Source organism: Tamandua tetradactyla, chromosome 23, assembly GCF_023851605.1.
Source record: "Tamandua tetradactyla isolate mTamTet1 chromosome 23, mTamTet1.pri, whole genome shotgun sequence".
NCBI lineage: Eukaryota > Metazoa > Chordata > Mammalia > Pilosa > Myrmecophagidae > Tamandua > Tamandua tetradactyla.
Window position 1 is genome coordinate 54,057,426 of NC_135349.1, and position 19,999 is coordinate 54,077,424.

The 19,999-nt window shown below is 40.3% G+C and overlaps 1 protein-coding gene and 1 long non-coding RNA gene across 3 annotated transcripts in view; one reads left to right on the forward strand and one right to left on the reverse strand.

Annotated features, from left to right (window-relative positions):
- MEFV (MEFV innate immunity regulator, pyrin) overlaps window positions 1-19,999 on the forward strand; it is a 64,980-nt gene that overhangs the window by 22,082 nt on the left and 22,899 nt on the right. The window lies entirely within an intron of this gene.
- On the reverse strand, window positions 1,797-19,607 carry LOC143667633 (uncharacterized). 2 transcript variants are annotated; one of them, XR_013168126.1, is made up of 3 exons: window positions 19,490-19,607; window positions 5,837-5,986; window positions 1,797-2,224 (listed from the first exon to the last, which is right to left on the reverse strand). It is a non-coding gene; the product is annotated as an uncharacterized LOC143667633 (long non-coding RNA). The 2 variants fall into 2 exon arrangements; XR_013168127.1 differs by lacking the exon at window positions 1,797-2,224 and adding an exon at window positions 4,985-5,039.

The following is a 19,999-nucleotide window of genomic DNA, read 5'->3' on the forward strand; positions in this document are numbered from 1 at the left end:
GTTTTATAGACCTTACACATAAAGCAAGAGCAGTGAAGAAAGAAATAAATAAATGGGAACTCCCCCAAATTAAACACTTTTGTGCATCAAAGAACTTCATCAAGAAAGTAAAAGACACTAAAGTAAAAAGTCTAAAGTAAAAGACACTAAAGTAATAAGTCTAAAACACTGAATGAAGCTGCATGTGAGAATGATAGAGGGAGGAGGGCTGGGGACATAAATGAAATCAGAAAGAAAGAGAGATGTTAAAGATTGAGATGATATAATCTAGGAATGCCTAGAGTGTATAATAATAGTGAAATGTACAATGTACAAATTTTAAAAATGTTTTTGCATGAGGAAGAACAAAGGAATGTCATTACTGCAGGGTGCTGAAAATAGATGGTTATTAATATTTTAAAATGTCACCTTATGTGTGAGACTAAAGCAAATATGTTTGTTACAAAATTTATATTTTGACTAGTGCATTTCCTAATATAACTTATGTAGATAGTTTGATTGAATGCCGTAAGTACTTGGAATCTCAGATAGGACATGAGATTTTGTTGGTTTGTCCAGAGTGATGCCCTGATGAATCCCAGAGTGATTCGACCAGTGAGTGGAAAAGTATTTGCAAAGCCCCCTTTGGGGAATGTTGAGAACGGGGAGAAATTCAACTTCCCCAAGTTGAATTCTTGATATTCTCACAAGCAGTGTGGACAACCAAAGCTATAGGCTGAGCCCCCAGTCTTGGGGTTTGTTCCTATGAAACTTAACCCCACAAAGGATAGGTCAAGTCTACTTAAAATTTAGGCCTAAGAGTCACCCCCAAGAGAGCCTCTTTTGTTTCTCAGATGTGGCCTCTCTCTCCAGCCAACACAACGAGCAGTCTCACCACCCTCCCCCTCTCTGCATGGGACATGACTCTCAGGGGTGTGAACCTTTCTGGCAACATGGGACAGGGATCCTGGAATGAGCTGAGACTCAGCATCAAGGGACTGAGAAAAACCCTAGAATGAGCTGAGAATTAACATCAAGGGATTGAGAGAACCTTCTCAACCAAAAGGGGGAAGAGTGAAATGAGACTAAGTGTCAATGGCTGAGAGATTCCAAACAGAGTCAAGAGGCTATCCTGGAGGTTATTCTCATGCATTAAGTAGATATCACCTTGTTGTTCAGATGAAGTGGAGAGGCTGGAGGGAACTGCCTGAAAATGTAGAGCTCTGTTCCAGTAGCCGTGTTTCTTGATGATGATTGAACAATGATATAGCTTTCACAATGTGACTGTGTGATTGTGAAAACCTTGTGTCTGATGCTCCTTTTATCTACCATATCAACAGAAGAGTAGAACATATGCAATAAAAATAAATAATAGGGGGAACAAATGTTAAAATAAATTTAGTTTGAAATGCTAGTGATAAATGAAAGTGAGGGGTAAGGGGTATGCTATGTATAATCTTTTTTTTTCTCTGTTATCGTTTATTTCTTTTTCTGTTGTCTTTTTATTTCTTTTTCCAAATCAATGCAAATGTTCTAAGAAATGATGAATATGCAACTATGTGATGATATTAAGAATTATTGATTATGTAGAATGGAATGATATCTTAATGTTTTGTTTGTTTGTTGTTAATTTTTTAAATAAATAAATAAATAGATAAAAACCATACAAAAAAAAAAAGAGAGTGGTTAAATGCTTTTTCTGCATCAACTGAGGATGATCATGTGGGTTTACCTTCATTCTGTTAATGTGGTGAATTACATTAATTGCTTTTCTTATGTTGAACCAACCTTACACATCAGAAAGAAATACCACTTGATCATAATGTATTTAATAGTTTTAATTTGCTGTTGGATTCGGTTTACTAGTATTTTATTGAAACTTTTTGCATCTATATTCATAAGAGATATTGGCCAGTAGTTTTCTTTTCTTGTAGTATTTTTATCTGGCTTTGGTGTGAGGATGAATGTTAGCCTTCTAGAATGAATTAGGGAGTGTTCTCTCTTCATTTCTTTGGAAGAGTTTAGCAGGATTGGTACTAATTCTTGGAATGATTGGTCCAGTTCACATATGTAGCCATATGGTTCTTGGCTTTTCCTTTTTGGGAGAGGTTTTCTTTTTTTTAATTTAAACAGTTTTACTCACACACCACAGAATCCACTCTAAATATGGAATCAACTGGTCTTGGTATAATCACACTGTTATGCATTCACCACCACCGTCAATGTGAGAAAATTCTCATTTCTTCTGAAAAAAAAATATGAGAAGTAAAAATAAGTAAACAAAGAGAAATCTCAAGGAGGTGAAGAAAATACAGAGAAGGAACTAAAGGATATCAGGAAAACAGTGAATTGGCAATATTAGAGTCTTAGTAAAGGGACAGAAATTTTAAAAAGGAACCAAACAGAACTACTGGAGTTTAAGACCACCATAATGAAATAAAAAATGTCCAGGAGGGCTTCAAGAACAGACTGGAGCTGACAGAAGAAAGAATCAGTGAATTCAAAGACAAGATACTTGAAATGAGTCAGGCTGAAGAGTGGAAAGAAAAAAGAAATACTAAAAGCAAAAATAGCCTAAGAAACTCTGAGACACAATCAAGCACGGGTATGCACAAGGGAGCCCCAGTTAGAGTGTCTGCTGATTTCTCATTAGAAACTATGGAAGAAAGGAGGCAGTGGTTTGAAAAACTGAAAGAAAACAACTCCAATTAGGAATTTTGCATCTATTGAGACTTTCAAAAATGAGCGGTAGATTAAGATATTCTCAGATAAACAAAAGTTGAGAGAGTTCATCACCATTAGATCTGACCTATAAGCAATGCTAAAGGAAGTTCTTCAGACTGAAAAGAAAGGACACTAGACAGCATTTCAAAGCAACATAAAGAAATAAAGACCTGTGGTAAAAGTAACCATGTGGATAATTATAAATGTCAGTATTATTGTGGTGAATTGTTTGGTATGTAACTCCACTTCTTATTTCCTGCAGGTGGTAAATGCAAATGCATAAGAAGTAAGCATAAAAACCCTAAATCTAGGTTTTTGGACATACAATGTACAAAGATATAAGTGTTTCAAGCACAGAAAAAAAATGGCAGGGGGGAGGGAGAGCTAGTGGTATGCTAGTGAAGTTAAGTTGGTATCAAACTAAATATGGTCATTAACGTTTGCATCAATTCAGTTCAAATATTAAATTTGAACCCTGTGGTAACAACAAGGAAAACAGATGAAAAAATACATCCAGATAGAAATGAAAATGCATTCAACATGGTAGAACACAAAAAAATAAAATGTATAAGTAGGCATTAATGGAATTGAGGGACAAAAAAGGTATAAGACATACAAAGGTTAAATAGCAAAACGGCAGAAGAAAGTACTGCATTATCAGTAGTGACTTTAAATATAAATGGATTAAACTCCCTAGTCAAAAGGCAGAGATTGGCAGAATGGATAAAAAAGTGTGACCCAATTATATGCTATATACAGAAAACTACCATTAACTTCAAAGATATAAGTCGGTTGGAAGCAAAAGCATAGATATATGCTCTTCCTTTGGATGAGTCATTATTTCTGTTTCTCTGTTTGGCTTGTACTCTTTTGTGGCACACATTTTAATATTTTAAAATGTTAACTCTGGCATTTATTCCCTGAGATGCCGTCTAATCAGCTGGTGATAAGACAGAAATTTTCTTGCGCTTCAGCTCTCCTATCTAGAAGGTCTGCCCAAGGCAAATGCATGTGCAGGGTCTTCCCTGCCTTTCTGGGCGTCTGTCTGGTCCTGAGCTCATGCTGTGAGTGGTTTTGGAGTGCCCATGTTTACAGAAGTTTGCTTGGCCCTTCTGTTCCCCACTAGACAGACCTCCCTCTCCTGGGTGTATGAAGCTGGCAGGCCTTTGCCTCAAACTGTCTTCCTCTAAAGTTTCTTACTCTCTTCTCATTGTCTCAAGCTGTTTTTGCCTGTTGGGCAAATTCTGGGAGTAGGTAGGACTTTCCCTAGTGAGGCTTTCCCAGGCAAAAAGGGCCAGGCACCCATGAAGGGGGTGCAGACCAGCTCAAATACCTTAGGGAGGGCACCAAGAGTTTCTCCAATGGTCCCCTAAAGCTGAGCTTTACTGGTCTGCCGAGCAAATGCAGCCCATCAACTTACTGTCTCCCGCAGCCTAGAGAAAACAGAGGCTCTTTAAACCTCCATCACTACAGTCCTAGTCCAGGTTGGGCTAAAACAACAGCCGCCCTCAGAGCCCAGCGGATACCCAGCGGTCCACATTCACTAATCAAAAGCCATGCTTAGTGATCAGCTGTGCCCACCCCTGGACTTGGTGAAGGGGATTTTTTTTAAATTAAAAAATATATATATAGCAACAAACAAGCGCAAACATTCTTAACTTTTGTTCATTCCATTCTACACATATAATCAGTAATTCACAATATCATCACATAGTTGCATATTCATCATCATGATCATTTCTTAGAACGTTTGCATCAATTCAGAAAAAGAAAAAGAGAACAGAAAAGAATTCATACATACCATACCCCTTATCCCTCCCTTTCATTCATCACTAGCATTTCAATCTAAATTTATTTTAACATTTGTTCTCCCTATTATTTATTTTTATTCCATATGTTTTACTCATCTGTTTATAAGGTAGATAAAGGCGCATTAGACACAAGGTTTTCACAATCACACAGTTACATTGTGAAAGCTGTATCATTATACAATCATCTTCAAGAAACATGGCTACTGGAACACAGCTCTACATTTTCAGGCAGTTCCCTCCAGCCTCTCCATTACATCTTGATTAACAAGGTGGTATCTATTTAATATGTAAGAATAACCTCCAGGATAACCTCTCGACTCTGTTTGGAATCTCTCAGCCATTGACACTTTATTTTGTCTCATTTCGCTCTTCCCCCTTTTGGTCAAGAAGGTTTTCTCAATCCCCTGATGCTGAGTCTCAGCTCATTCTAGGATTTCTGTCCCACGTTGCCAGGAAGGTCCACACCCCTGGGAGTCATGTCCCACGTAGACAGGGGGAGGGCAGTGAGTTTGCTTGTTGTGTTGGCTGGAGAGAGAGAGGCCGCATCTGAGCAACAAAAGAGGTTCTCTTGGGGGTGACTCTTAGGCCTAATTTTAAGTAGGCTTGACTTATCCTTTGTGGGGTTAAGTTTCATATGAACAAACCCCAAGATTGGGGGCTCAGCCTATAGCTTTGGTTGTCCACACTGCTTGTGAGAATATCAAGAATTCAACTTGGGGAAGTTGAATTTTCCCCCTTTCTCACCATTCCCCGAAGGGGACTTTGCAAATACTGTTTTATTCACTGTTCAAATCACTGTGGGATTCATCAGGGCATCACTCTGGAAAACCAACAAAATCTCATGCCCTGCTCAAGGTTCCATGTACTTAGGGTGTTCAATTAAGCTGTCCACATAAGTTATATTAGGAACTGCACTAGTCAAAATATAAATTTTGTAACAAATAAACATTTTTTGCTTTAGTTTCACACATAAATTTTTAAAATATTAATTACCATCTATTTTCAGCACCCTGCAGTACTGACATTTCTTTGTTCTTCCTCATGCAAAAACATTTTTCAAATTTGTACATTTAGTCACTATCATTATACACTCTAGGCATTCCTAGATTATACCATCTCAGTTTTTATCATCTATCTGTCTTTCTGATTTCATTTGTGCCCCCAGCCCTCCTCTCTCTATCATTCTCACATTCAGCTTCATTCAGTGTTTTAACATAATTGTATTACAGTTAGGTACTATTGTGCTATTCATTTCTGAATTTTTACAATCAGTCCTGTTGCACAATCTGTATCCTTTCAGCTCCAATTACCCAATATCTTACCCTATTTCTATCTCTTGATGGTCTCTGTTACCAATGGCATTCTTCAAGTTTATGGTGAAGAGGATTTTTATGTCCCCTTCTGTTGCCAGCGAGGTAATCAGGGCTGGGCTCCAAGGCAGCTTGCCACGGGGGTGAGGGATCCACATCTCCCTGTGGGGATAGAGCAATTTGCTGTTCTTCGCTATAATTGACCCACCTCTTCTCACTCTTCCTTGAATGCTGTACAGTGTTCTTCTGGCCTCTAGAGTTTCAAAACAGTTGTTTCAGACCGTCCCTGCCCATTTAAGAGTTGTTTGGGTGGAAGGACTGAGTCCTGGAGCTCCCTACTCCACATCTTCCCATAATGCTCTCTCTGATCTTTAGACTTTAATTCAAAGGTCTGAAACTTTTCAGGGCCCTGGGCTGGGTTTCTCACTTGCCAGTACCCTGTCTAGCACATGAGAAACACTTCCTGGACTTTTTATCCTGACTCTCGTCTCCAAGTGCTTGGTAGCCTACAGTGAAGGACACAGGGGAGACTCCAGCTTCTCTTTGGAGAGCATGGCTTTGTCCCTTCAGACTTAAAAGTAGGACCATATGTCATCTATTCAGTTCCCATAACACCTACAAAAAAAAATCAATTCAGTTCATAAAATTCAGTGACAAAAATAGTCCCTCTTTCTGCATCTAATCGGTATGTCCAGACGCCACATTTGCGTGGCCTACTCTGCCAGGTGCTGGGAATTAGAAGACCTGGAAAAACTCTGTCTCATTTTTAAATAGGGGTGACAAAGAAAAGCCCTACAATTCCATAAGTATAGATATCCTGGTCAAAGTAGAACTATATAAAATGTCATTTTGTTCCAAATTTTATGTTATCTACATTTCATAGTTTGTGGAGAGGTTATTTGGATTTTTGTATTTATGTCTGTGACAAATGGAAGAGCCAAGCCAATAACACTTAGATCACTGTAGCTCTTCCTGCCTGTGCAATCTCATTTCGTGTTTGTGCTGCTTATCAAGAAAACCAAGAAGAAAGATGGAACAATGATACCAAGCAGCAGTATCAATCTTGGTTTGACTACCTTGCTCTCTAATATAGGGAAGTTTGGCATGTTTAGCAAAGGACAGATAAGATGAATGAATTAAACAATTTAAAAAATACAGATTTAGAGTAGAAAAATATTACTCCTTTTTATCACTGTTTGAAGCAATATAAATAGGCTTTGAAAAATGACGCAAGACATTGTTCCATTATTTAAAGATTATTTAATCTTTCCATTTACTCTAAAACTGAGAGCATACTTGATAAATTACATAAAACCCATCCTATTTTTAACTGAGCAGTTTATGAGATTTCCAGGGCTGCTACAACAATTACTGTAGACTTGGTAACTTAATAACAGAAATTTATTGTCACACAATTTTGGAAACCAGAAATCCCAAATCGTGGAATTGGTAGGCCATGTTTTCTCTAAATTCTGTATCACTCTGGTGGTACATCTGTACCACCTGTTGGCAATCTGTAACTAAATCTCTGCCTCTGTCACATGACATTCTGTCCCCTTCTCTCCTACTCACTCCCACTGCCATGTCCAAATTTCCTTTGCTTATAAGGAATCCAGCCATATGGGATTAAGGCCCACCGTGGTTCAGTTCGGTCTCATCTAACAGGATCTTACCATCATCATCATTGATGATCCTGTTTGCAAATGAGTTTGCATCCATAGGACGGGGGATTAGGACTTGGACATGTCTTTTTGGAGAACATGATTCAATCCATAACAGGTGGAAAACAGCAATTCATTCGAAGCATTTTATTTTTATTCCTCTGAAATATATTGCCTTTTCTCCATGAAAACATAAAATAAGGCATTTTATATTCCTATTTTTTTGATAAAATGTTCTAAAATTTAAATTCTCTTCCATATTAACATTAGTCAAACCAACTTACTAACAATTTAAACATTTTCCTTTATTTGGATCTTAAATCACTATTTACCAACTGCCGTAGTTTGCTAGCTGCCAGAATGTGATATACCAGAACTGGAACTGCTTTTAAAAGGGGGAATTTAATAAGATGCTAGTTTACAGTTCTAAGGACACGGAAATGTTGAAAAGCAGGTCTATAGAAGTGTCCGATCTAAGGTATCCAGGGAAAGATATCTTGGTTCAAGAAGACCGATGAAGTTCAGGGTTTCTCTCTCCACTGGAAAGGCACGTGGTGAACAGGACAACACCTTCTAACTTTCTCTCGGGGCTTCTTGCTTCATGAAGCTCCCCGGGAGGCATTTTCCTCCTTCATCTCCAAAGATCTCTGGCTGGTGGACTGTGGTTTTCATGTCCTCCTGTCACGGTTCTGCAGATCTCTCCTCGTTCTCAAGAAAAGAGACTCCCTCCAAATTGTCTCCTCTTTTATAGGGTTGCAGTAAACCAATCAAGAGCCCCATAGAATGGGTGGAGACATGCCTCCATCTAATCAAGTTTAATACCCACAGTTGATTGAGTCACACCTCCGTGGAGACAACCTAATCAGGTTTCCAACCATAGTGCTGAATAGGGATTAGAAGAAACGGTTGCTCCCACAAGATCTATTAGGATTAAAACATGGCTTTTCTAGCGTATAGAAATCCTTTCAAACTGGCACGCCAACCAACATTTTATTTCAGACCAATACTCTTTGCTAATGATGAGGACGGAGCGGAAGGGACTTAGAAAATGAGTGTAAAACATAACTACTGTTGTTGGGGACAGGGGACATCAAGGAAGAGTAAGCAGGAGAAAATATTCCTCCTTGTCCTTTGGTTGAAAGGGAAAAACATTAAATAGTTTGGGGTTGATTTCAATATAATCCACTTCCATACTTAGCTGAAACATACATGTAAAGACTAGTTACAAACCAACTGGTTAGGGACCAACCCAGTTCAGATACCAATTTTTTTTTTAATTTTTTATTGTATAATAGAGCATATATGCAAAGCAAAAAAAGAAAAAAGCAGTACTTTTCAGAGCACTCTTTAGCAAGTAGTTACAGGACAGATCCCAGAGTTTGTCATGGGCTACCATACCATCCTCTCAGATTTTTCCTTCTAGTTGCTCTGGAATATAGGAGGCTACAAGGAATAAATATATTTTTATTATCACAATAAACTTTTTTCTTTTTTGTGAAAAATAGCATATATACAAAAAAGCTGTAAATTTCAAAGCACAGCACAACAATTCATATTCCAATTTTTATTTGAAAATCTCTTAACTGAAATTAATCCAGGACACTTTTACCTCTTTTTCTCTTTACTTGACACAGACATTTAAAAAGCGTCCTTCTATTTTAATTCCCAGAACATTATGAAGAGTTATTTCATATTTTGAAATAAATTTTGGCCCTAACCTATATTCTGTTGTCAAAATAAGTATAAATATTTATTGATTGATTCTTCCATAGATTGGAGAATTGCCTTGGACTGAGCACAAAAGGATCTTCTCATTTTGGTTTAGTTCTCATAGAGGCTGCAGTTGAAATAATCCTAATTGAGAGGAAAATAGATATAGAGAGACCATTTGTCCAGGAAACAGCCTGAACTCAGGAAAAAAATGGTATGTGATGACCCAAACTTCATGCTCCCCATCTTTCTTACAGCCAGGAGGATATCCAGTGCCAAAGACTGACCCGTGCTACCCGATGGAGCATAGAGAAGTGCCACGGGTAAAAGTATTGTAGGATTCCCTAGGCATGAAACCATGACTTGACTCCAAGGAGTCAAATAATTGCTCATTGATTACTAGGGAAGGAAGAAAAGAAAATTTGACTTCAATCAGGTGAAGAGCTTTGGGATTCCATTTAAGAATTCCATTGTGTCATCCCACTTTGCCAGTCTTTGGCCTTCTAGCCTCCAGAACTGTTAGAGAAGATATTTCTGGTTTAAAAGCCCACCAGATCTGTGGTCATTTTTATGTTATGGCACCCTCAGGAAATTAGTACATCTGTCCCTTAAATCGATTTGTGTTTGCCAGATTGTGGGTGATTCGCTATACCTTTGGGAACTGGTTCACGCTGACTTTGCTTTAGCACCTCTGAGGGGTCCTCTGGTAAGTGGAAGAAAAACAAAAACAAGATTCTGTTTTGCTCAGTGTTTCCCAAACGTACTTAATTCCAGAATCCTTTTCCATGTACACCTGGAACTAGTTTTCTACAAATGTTCCTTGAGCACATGGCCTTAAACAAATATTTCTATAGCCAAGAGAATAGGCTTGTCACTCTTAAGCCTATTTACCTCCATTTATCTCAAGGTATATTTTGAAAATTTATTTAATACATATCCTTTATGTCATATAAACAACATATCACATTAAGGAGATAAGGGTCACAGATTCCAGTCATTTACAGGTTGTCAGTGATTCTCAACCTCTTTGAACTTTACTTATAATGAACTATTCATGTTCACGTTGCTACTTATATAAATATTCTCATACAGTTATGTTAACAACTTAAATAACTCTGCCACTTAAAGGTGTCAGTACATGAAAGTATTAATTGAGGTTATCTTCAAGAAAGAGGACATCCAAGCAGTTTATGAAGATATCCAATCATCCTTCCTTTCCTTTCAGTAAAATCAGAGCCTGTGTCTCTTTATTCTGTTGAATTTTCTGAAAGTGATGTTCAGTACAAATATTTGTTGAATGCCTGCTATGTGCTTAACTAGCCCTGTTCTAGGATTAATGGAAGCTCATAAAGAAATTTAAATCATGGACCAGACTCATAAAGAGTTTATACCCTCTTTAGTTAAACAAGACTTGGGAAACAAATGGAGAACAATCCAAAAGAGTTTTGATTAAGTGTCTTATCATATCCAGTGCCTGAACCAAGATGTGCCCTTAATTCTTTTTTGTTTTTTATTTTATTAACTTTTTAAATTGTATAGTATAACATATATAAAAAGCAAAGAAATTTTAAAAAGCAATAGTTTTCAAAGAACTGTTCAACAGTGGTTACAGGACAGATCCCAGAGTCTGTCATGGGCTACCATACAATCCTCTCATAGTTTTCCTTCTAGCTGCTCCAGAATATAGGAAGCTAGAGGGCTTAAATACTTTTTATCATCACAATCAACTTTTCTTTCCTTCTTTTTTGGTGAACAATAACATATATACAAAATAAGCTATAAATTTCCAAGCATAGAACCACAATTAGTTGTAGAGCATATTTCAGACTTTGACATGGGTTACAATTTCACAATTTAAGGTTTTTACTTCTAGCTGCTCTGGAACACTAGAGGCTAAAAGAGATATCAATGTAATGATTCAGCATTCATATTCATTTGTCAAGTCCTATCTTCTATATACAATTCCACCATCACCTTTGATCTTCCCATACCTCTCTTTGGAGTTGTTTTGGCTATGGCAATTCTAAATTTTTTACATTGGAAGGGTCTGTCACTAATATGGGGTAGGGAGATGGAACTAGCCGATGTTCTGGAGAGGCTGGGCTAGGTTTCAGGACTTATCTGGCCCAGGAACCCATCTGGAGGTTGTAGGTTTCTGGAAAGTTACTCTAGTGCCTGGAATCCTTGTGGAATTTTGTATATTGTCCTACATGTTCTTTAGGATTGGCTGAAATGGTTCTGGTTGGGGGTTGGCAGGTTATGATAGGTAGCGAGGTCTACCTGAAGCTTGTGTAAGAGCAACCTCCAATGTATTTAGATGTCCTTTGATTTCTTTTAGCAATGGTATGTAGTTTTCTGTGTACAAGTCCTTCACATCCCTAGTTAAGTTCATTCCTAAGTATTTGATTCTTTTAGTTGCTATTTCGAATGGAATTTTTTCCTTAACTGATTCCACAGCTAGCTCATTGTTGTGTATAGAAATGTTACTGATTTTTGCATGTTAATTTTATATCCTGCCATCTTGCTGAATTTGTTTATTAGCTCAAGTAACTTTGCTGTAGATTTCTCAGGATCTTCCAAGTATAGTTTCATATAATCTGCAAATAATGAGCGTTTTACTTCTTTCTTTCCAATTTGGATGCCTTTTATTTCTTTGTCCTGCCTGCTTGCTCTGCTAGAACTTCTAGCACAATGTTGAATAATAGTGGGGTGTATCCTTAATGCTTGTCATTCAGATCCTTGAATGATGCTGCTGTGATTCTGGGGTTAAACTTGGAATCCCAGTAGCAATGAAGCATAACATGGATCCCAGTAGCAATGAAGCATAACATGGGTGGAGTCTGAATGCAGAAAAATGCTGAATGTCTGGATCCTCTGTCTCTCTTGAGGAGCTGCATTTGAACCAGAGAAAGTGCCTTTGTCACTGTGCAGTGATTTCTTAGAGTGGAGATAGGTGTGACCCTCCTCCTTCGGTTTCATCAACTAATTGTTTGAACAACTTGGAATTGCTTCCTGAGCTGCGGCAACAAGCACAGCAATTGACCTCTGTCCCTACCTGCAACAAGTCAAAATCACTTTCCTCTGTGTTCCCACGGTGCTGCATTTATGGCTGTTTTTAGCACTGAATCACTTCATTTTTCTTGTAGGGTTAGCTGCAATCATACTATGACCTGCATCTCCCCCACCCCCCTGTGCACACCCTAACACATACACACACACACACACACACCACCAGAATGGCACACAGGGACAGAATTTTTCAGGGTAGAGAACATCTATTATTCATCATTTTGTCCCTTAATGTGCCTGTATATACTAAGCATTAATAAATTGCTCTCGTATTGATCAGGAAAGATGTGAAATAGTTTCTGGAAACTGGAAACCCAGAACATTGCATGGATATGCCTAGATAGACTCTGAGCTTTGAAGATTAAATTATATGTATATGTAAGCACTGTAACACATCAGCATATTTTCTTTTTCATTCTTTGATAAACTCAATACTGAAAGCCCTCCCCCTAAGATCAGAAACAAGAACAAGGATGTCAGCTGCTATCACTTCTATCAACATTGTACTGGAAGTTCTGACCAGAGAAGTTAGGTAAGACCTTTGATCTTTCTATCCCTCTCTTTAGGGGTGTTTGGCGATGGCCATTCTAACTTTTGAACTCTCTCTGCCACTGATACTTTATTAATTACACTTCTTTCCCCCCAGGAAAAGATGTAATTGGTCAGGATGTAATTGTTGATCCCATGGTGCCAGGTCTGGAATTATCCCTGGGAGTCATCTCCCATGTCGCCAGGGAGACTTTCACCCCTGGATGTCATGTCCCACGTAGGGGGAGGGCAATGATTTCACTTGCAGAGTTGGGCTTAGAGAGAGTGAGGCCACATCTGAGCAACAACGGAGGTCCTCCAGAAGTAACTCTTAGGCATGCCTTAGGTAGTCTGAGCTTCTCCGCTACCTACATAAGCTTCACAAGAGTAAGCCTCCTGATCGAGGGCAAGGCCTATTGATTTGAGTGTCCTTAAAGTTTGACACAGTATCAGGGCATTCCCTGGTGGTAAGGTTTAATAGTTCCATATTCTTTCTCCCCTCCCTTGGGGGACTTTGCCAATACTTTTTGATTATCTGCTTAATATACTCTAGGATGTTTCCATCCATTGCAAGAATCTATACAGGATTAGAGGATCTCTTTCTTATTCTGTGCTTCTTGTATTTCATTTGTTCAAATGAGCTATACAGATAGGTTGAATTAGATTATACGCTATAGAAAATTTCAGTTCCAAATCAAATAAACCTTTCCTCCATTGATCTCAAAGAGTATGTGTGGTTCTAAAATATAGACTCTGTCTTCCTTCTTCCTTACCCCTATGTTCTGAATTACTTTAACCCCAACCTGTTTGGCTTTGTTCTTATCTCTAAATATCAGGTTATATATATAAAACAGCCTCTCAAAATCCAGAAATAATAATCACCACTCTGACTTAATGTGTCTGCTCTACAAGCTTACAATCTAGGCCCCTGTTTTCTTACAAGCATTTTCTTAGGGTGACCATACCATTGTTTTTTTGTTCCTGGTTTATTTTGTCTCACCAAATGTCCCACATGTTCATTCACATGTGCATTTTACTGGAGAGGACCTCAAAAATTTAAAACTCGAGGTTAAAACTCATAAAAGTGAGACCATACCAAATGGCTTGGGAGAACTGCCCACCCCTACTTTGCATTCTGTAGTAACTCTTTGGCCATCTCCTGTCACCTGGGGCCCCTGCCTAAGGAAGAGGAGAGTAGAAGAAGGCGACAGCCAAGAACTGAGGGCCCCTCACTTTGGTTTGGGGTTGTGGGGACTCTCCAGCTGCCACCTCTCCAGGAAGTGCAGTGTACCCTGGGCAGGGCACAGTCCCTCCTCCTAAGTGTGGGCCACCTGCGAGAAGGACCACCAACACATGCTGAGAGAAGAGGGGAGAAAGAAGGAAATCTATGATGATTATCCAATCCACGTAGCAGAGAGACCATACGGCTGGACTGCAAAGGTGCTCAGGGTTTACTTGAATAGATGACCCTGATGAAGTCCTCCAGGACTTGGTTTCTTCATCTTCCATGGCTGTTTTAAAACATAGCCACAAATTCTTTGCCTTTCCTCCCATCAAGAGGTGGACCCTCCCATTGAGTCTGGACAGGCTCGTGACCACTACCACTGAAGTCTAGCAGCAGAGATGCTGTGTGGCCTCCAAGACGAGGTCGTGAACAGCCTTGCAGCTTCCCTCTTGCTCGCATGGAGCACTTGCCCTAGGCACCCTCCGAAGTCTTTCCTCACGTTCACCATGCTAGAGAGGCCACGCATAGGCACAAGGGTGGACAGGCCAGTGGACAGGCCAGAGGGGCCCTGTTTCTTATAAAATAGAAATAAAAGCAAGGTAGTGGAGAGGCGCTGTAACATTTATTAATTGTTGTATTCTGTATGCTTGAACTATTTCATGAAGGAAAAAAAAATAAAGATCCCCAAGGAAAGTGGATAACTGGATGGCTTATCCCAGACTATCTCTGGTCGTACGTTTGAAACAGGGCTCAGACTCCAGCCACAGGAAGAAGGGAAGAGGAAGGTCGTGGGCTCTGCTGCAGGGAGCGGGGAGCAGGGCTCAAGAGGCTGGGATCTGGGGCCTTGGCCCCAGCAGGTTCCCACGGGGCCCTGCCAGCTCTGCTCTGCTGGGGAACTACAGCAGAGGTCTTGCAGGCAGGCAGTTAAGCCACTAGCCTGAGCCTTCTTCCTGAGGATGCCTCTCTCTTTCCTGCTCCTGGAAACTTAGCCTTTGCCTGAAGCCCGGTCCTTATGTTCCATCCTCTGACCTTTTAGAGAAGGGGTAAGAACCTTCAGAGAAACAAATAGCTCTGTGGGGGTAGAGGTAGTGGCAGGACCTCAGAGCTTACCCTGAGAAGTAAGCAGACAGTTGGTAAGATTTGTTATTCCTAAAGTGCCATGATTTCTGTCCTTAGAAGGCTTTGCTCAGAAGGTCCCAGGAAGGGACTTACAGGGTAGAGTCAGCCCTAGCACAGGCCAAAGCTATGTCATTCTTGGAGCTGACCACAGTGAAGGGGTGAAAGGTGTGGGTCCCTCAGTTGTAGGAGGGCCTTGCAACTCTTGAGTAAGAGGAAGCCTCCTGTGGGGAACAGGAGTCAGCCCAGAAAGGGACCACCTGGTCTCTACACCATCAGTCCAGGTTTCCTGCAGTTCCATGGCCATGCCCACAGAGCAGCCCGCTGCTGGAAGCTGCTGATGCTGGCACACTTACTCACAAACTAGACCAGTGGTTGTCATATTGGAGCCTCTGGGGGAGCTTTTAAAGCTACTGATACCTGGGTACCGCCTCCAAAGATTCTGAGGTAATTGGTCTGGGATGTGTGGCATGAGCCTCAGGATTTTTTTAAATCTCCCCAGTTGACTCTCGTGTGCAGCCAAAGTTGAGATCCACTGATCTAGACATTAATTTGGGAACTGGCCTAGAAAGAAGCCACAGGCCTGGTAGTGGGCTTCCAGAGAGATTGTATATTATTAATGACAGGTGAAAGAAAGGAAAGAGGTCAGTGGGCTCTGTTTTAATGATGGTCATTATAAACCATGGGTCAGGTTGAATTTCCTGTTAAAAATCTTTATTAATTTTTTAAGGTTACATAAATATGGTTGGTTAAAAATTGTTGAAACTTCTTTACTACTTCTCTTATTGACGGGTGGTGTTTAACACCCTCCCCTGAATCCCAGCTGGCCTTAGTGACTTGCTTGAGCAACAGAATGAAGTGGAAGCGACTTTCTGGGGATTATATAAGAAGCCTTGAAGTTACCACCTGGGGCCTCTTGGAATACTTGCTCTGGGAAAACCAACCAGCATTCAAAATGCCTGACTACCCTGAGACCACCATACTGTGAGGAAGCCCAAGTTGTTGACATGGAGAGAGAAAGATGCCCAGCCATCTAGAGCTGTTCCAGCCCTCCAAGCACAGCCAGCAGGCATATGAGTGAAGAAGCCATTTTGGACCTTCCAGCCCCTGCTAACATAAAGAGGAGAAGAAGCAAGGAGTCCAACTGCAGACAGCCAATACCAAGATCTGGCCTTGTGGCCCAGTTGAGCCATTCCAACCATCACCAGCCATTGGAACCACCCCAACTGATGCTCCAGGTAGTGTGAAGCTGAGCCCAATTGTTCCTGCTGGTCCAAAAGCAAATTCCCACCCACTAAATTGAAGCATAATAAAATGGTGGTTGTTTTATAGCACTGATTGTGGGGGTGTTTTGTTATGAAACAATAGATAACCAGTACAACAGCAATACACAAATAAAGAGTCATACATGATTCAAAGAGTGTAGATGTATACAAAGAAAATGAGGAGGTTTTCCATCAGCTCCCCCACTTCATTTCTACTCCCCTCTACAGAGGTAACTAGTAGGCTGTAAATCCTACCAGTCTCTTGATTGTTTACATACATACATGTATTCATTATATCATGCTAGACTGATTTTTCCAGATTTTTTTTTAACTTAACAGTGTGCTTTTGATTGCCTTTCTTACTTTTATCGGTTCACAGTAATTCGTAGTATGGGTGTACCATAATTGCATTTACTATCTCCTCTGTTGATGGACATTTAGGTTGATTCCAAGGTTTGCATTAACAAGCGACACTGCAATAAACATTTTAAACATGCATCTTTGGGTACATTCAATAATTCCTTTAGGACAGAGTCCTAAAAATGGAATGAGTGAATCAAAGGGTATGTGCATTTTTAATTTTGAAAAATTCTTCCAAATTGATTTCCAAAAGGCTTTACAAATTTAACTCCTGCCATGGGGTATGAGGGATCCCATATCCTCCTCATGCTCATCGAAAGTGGTTTAATCAACCTCCTTAATTTGTGCCAATTTGAGAGGTAAGGTCTAATTTTAATTTCCCATTACTTGGAGATTGAACACCTTTTCATATTTACTGGCACTTTGTGTTTCTTCTGTGAATTGCCTGTTTATATCCTTTGACCATTAAAAAAGTATTTAAATTTCTGTAGTATGCCTCATAGGTATGATTTTTTAAATTAAACATTCAAAATATGCTTTTTTGATTCACTTACTGCGATATATATATATGTAGAGTGATAAAATGTTCTTGGAATTACTGTATTTACAAATATTTTCTTCTTGTTTGTCATCTTTTAATTTTGTTTAGGGCTATTTTTATCAAACTTAAGTTTTACAGTTTTTCTACCTACTTAGCTATTTATCTAAAATGTTAATGGCTGTCAAGTTTTGTGTTTTTTTTTTATTATTTGATTGCGAGGGTCTTTGTCACTGCAAGATTATTGTGCTGATTTTAAACTGTCATGTACCCCAGAAAAGCCTCTAATCCAATCTTGTGGGGGCAGATCTATTGTTGGGTGGGACTTTTTGATTAGGTTGTTACCATGGAGATGTTACCCACTCAATTCAAGGTGGGTCTTATCCTTTTACTGGAGTCCTCTTTGAAGAGAATAAAAGGCAGAAAACACAAAGAGAGCTCAGAAACAATACAGAGAGCAGATGGATGAAAGCAAGACACAGATGTTCGGAAATGCTTGGTTAAGATGAAACCCAGAGTCTGTCCGGGAGAAGGCAACTGAGGAACCACAGAGGCTTAGAGAGAAAGCCACTGGAAACAAGAGCCAAGAGAACCATTTGAAACAAGATGCTGGGAGAAGAGGACAGCACATGTCACCATTATTAGAATGACAGGCTTGAACCCTGAGCAAGGGGCACAAATAACAGAAGCCATCCTCCGCCAACACCAGCAATATCGAAACAGACTGTTCCATCCATGTCCCAATCTGCACTCCCTCCCTTCCTCGGCCAGCAGTTCAAGGTCCTTTCCTTTCCCATGCCCACCAAACCCTGGCATCACTTATCACCCGCCTAGTCCCTCAAATAGAAAAGCTCCTCCATTATCCTCCCTGGGCAGGCTGAAGTCTGACTTCAGACCCCCACCATGCTGGTGCCTGAATGAATTCCTTCATCTGTGATCAGTTTGTTTCTGGGCCTTTTTCAAACCTAACAGTCATGTGCCTTTCCATATGACAGAGGAACCCAGGAGGCCATTGGCCTTTCTTCAGAGTCAAGGTATCTTTTTTTGGATGCCTTAATTCAGACATCTTTATGACCTTAGGACTGTAAATTTGTAACTTAATAAATGCCCTTTGAAAAAGCCAATCCATTTCTGGTACATTGCATTCTGGCAGCTTTAGCAAACAGAAATAATTATTTGTAAAATGTACAGATGTTATACTTTGTATTTCTTTAAATTATCTAGCATTTGTTTTTTGTGTATGGTGTGATGCTATTGGGCATGGATCCTTTTTTTTTTCTTCTAATTGGTCAACGCTTATCACCAACCCTTCAGAAGCAGCTTATAGTGGTTGGTGGTGGAAACTCTTCTCTTGGAGCTAGTCTTTCCTTTCTGCATCGAGGAATGTACTGCCTTCAGGACCAGGCAAATACACATTGCTGCCCCTGGAATGAACGGAGAGAAATTGCTGTGCTATCCGCCATGGATACCATCCTTCATTCAGTTTTGGCCTGTGATTTTCAGTCCTGCTTGGGCCTCAAATTATGTGAAAAGAGTCCTATTTAAAAAAAAAAAGTTTTTGACTTTCTATTTCTTCATGTTTTTATTTCTTCACACAGCCTACTTCAACCATTATTCACTCTTACTTCTGCCTCTGCCCTTTTCTTTCAGTCTCCGATGTGACTGAAAGAACACTTGATAGGAAGTTAGACGGACTGGTTTCTAGTTCCAGCTCTGCTCCTATATGAGATCTCGGGTCAGTCCGTTCCCCTCCTGGTCCCCCGTGTCAGCCTCTGTCTCCAAGAAGTGACCGATGCTGGAGGCAGCGTGGCCGAGAGTCCAGGGAGAGAGCATGCGCTGTGCAGGTCCACTCCTGGGACTGAATGTTGGCTGCTCCACTCTTTGGATTGTGCGATCACAGGCAGGTTAATGTGTACAGAACTCCTGTGTTCTCCATGGTAAAATGGATACAACGAGCCATCATGGATAGAAACAACACGGAGTGCCAAGTACCCAGCACTGTTCTTGGTGCTTTGTGCATTTTTGCACATTTAACCTGCACAATAACCCTATGATCCACACAGAAGAAAGAGAAACAGAGGGTGGGCCAGTAACCACTCACCCAGCGTCCCACAGCTGGTGAGCTGCAGTCAGTATTCACACCAAGCAGCCTGAGCCCACGCCCTGTGCTCTGAAGGCCCAAAAAGCACTTACCTGATTCTTGGTGCACTTCAGGGGCTCGACATGTGCTACCTTCAGCCTCAAGGATCATCCATGGCAGTTCAAAATGCTTTGGGTTTCAGTATTTTGGTACCCTCCCCCACTACACCACCACCACACTAGCCTTGGAACTGTTTCCTGCGGTCTTTGATCTCCAGTTTTAGCTCTGACTCACACAGTCATTACTTCTGACCACTTCCTACAGCATAAGAAATCGTTTAAAGTTTCTAGCTTCTACACAGAGGACTGTCCTTAGGGGTTGGGGTGTCTGCTATGCTTCCAGCTGTAGCCTTAGAGAACCTGGGTGAGTGGGCCCTCTCTGTAGGACTGGAGGAGAAATTCCACCTGAATTTGGCTTGGGGTTGCGGCTTGGGACTGCCCTGTGTGAAGGCACTTGTCCAAAGAAGCAAGCTTTCCTGGGCCAACAGCCTACTTTCAGCTGTTTCAGTTTATCTGAATCACATTTTAAAATCTGTAGCTTCTCATTGATTGTACGCCATGTAC